Below are 2,040 nucleotides of genomic sequence, written 5' to 3'. Positions count from 1 at the left end.
AAGCAAGTAAGAGTCTATGTTCACAAAAATGTAAAAACAAGTATTCATGGTCAAAATATTTTTTGATCTTTGCCAAACTGATATAAAAAAGCATATTACAAATATATAAATTTTTTTTGGGGCTTTTTATATTTTTATTTTTAAAATAACCCCTCTCAATGCATGCACCCCTCCCTCTCTCTCTCTATCTCTCTCTCATTAGTCAGGGTTTTGATGTTATAGAAGTTAGAAAACCCTAAAAGGGACATACCCAAGCCATTTGCTCATATAAACCATATTAACTTCTACTTATTGTTTGTTATCTCTCTCTCTCTCTCTCTGTGTGTGTGTATGTGTGTGTGTGTGTTGCATAGGTCTTCTTTACTCTCAATCAGGTACGTGTCTTCCATTTTTTCCATAATATCAATATTTATGACAATTTAGTTATTAGTATTTTCTCCATATCGCACGATTCATTAGTGATTCTCTATTATACTTTTTATTGCATGGGATGTTTTAGTTATATGGATTGAACACGTAATAATCTATGTTTACAAAAACGTAAAAATAAGTATTCATGGCCAAAATATTTTTTAATTTTTGTCAAAACAATAAAAAATATATATAAAAAAATATTACAAATAGATTTCTTATTTTTTGGGGTTTTTTATATTTTTAAAAATGTAAAATCTCCCTAATTGGGCCAAAATATTTTTCAAACTTTGCTAAAATGATAAAAAACATAAAAAAAATATTACAAATATGATTCTTATTTTTTTGAGACTTTTTATATTTTTAAAATTCCGTTGAATATCCTCGAGTAGCTTCTCGATACAACAACCAAAACCGGCCACTTCATTGCTCTCTAAAGTATGAGGAAGTAGTAGTAATAAAATAATGAAATAATTTTTTTGTTTTTTTCATTGTTTGCCGTAATATTTACTAAAATTATTGATAAAACCACTTACCAAGTACTTAATTTATAATGGTCTATGCATGCACCCATAAAACTTATCATGCATGTTGTGCTTCCATGTTTTTTTTATTTTTTATTTTTTATTATCGTAATGCATGTTGCACTTCCATTAAATCAAATAATGTATGTTCATTGATATGTTGTGCAATATTTATTTGCGAAAATAATTGTTTTGATCTATCGTCCAAAATTTTTGAAAGATTGTCTTAATGTAGAAAATCACTATTATGAGAATTATGTTTATATTCATGCAAATACTTAGCAAATTTATGTTAGGCATCAAGACAAAAAATTTGTGATGATATTATGTAATAGGAAATATATCCTAACTCTAAAAGTCACTCATATCTTATTAGTGTATGATTTGCTGAAATAGTGTTTGATATATTCAAAATTTGTAGCAACTATGTAATAACAGAAAATGGGTAATAACTCTAGAAACCACTCAATTCATAAGAGTTCTTTGAACAAAAAACCAACATAAAGATACACATTAATACTACATATTTATAAGATTAATGGTCATTATGTTCTACGTGCAACGCACATAATCCAATTAGTTATATATTATATTGTATATATAATATATAATATTTATATTATATAATAATATAATATATGTTTATATAATATATGTTTATATAATATAATATATCTATATAATATATTTTATTTTATAATATATAATATAATTTATTTATGTAATAGATAGTTACAATACAATATATAATAATATTTTATATTTATTATATAATATATAGTATAATTTATTTATGTAATAGATATTTACAATACAATATATAATAATATTTTGTATTTAATATAAAAATAATATTTAATATAAAATATTTTAATAATATTTAAATAAATATAACTATATATTTTTATTTTTCTAATGTTTAAATATTATAGGTATAGATTTGACGTATTTACAAAATATATTTAAATATCAAACTAGTTACCAATATGTTCACAAACATGGTGAAAGGAAAGTTCGCAAAATATTTTCCTGCAAAATGTTTACGTATGTAAATATTTTTCAGTGACCTAAATATTAATTCCTAAAAAAGCGTTTCATGCGTAGC

The sequence above is a fragment of the Amborella trichopoda genome, chromosome 12 (genome assembly GCF_054954075.1).
Source record: "Amborella trichopoda isolate Santa Cruz 75 chromosome 12, AtrichopodaSantaCruz75HAP2 v2.0, whole genome shotgun sequence".
Classification (NCBI taxonomy): domain Eukaryota; kingdom Viridiplantae; phylum Streptophyta; class Magnoliopsida; order Amborellales; family Amborellaceae; genus Amborella; species Amborella trichopoda.
Note: the sequence above shows the minus strand (reverse complement) of the source record.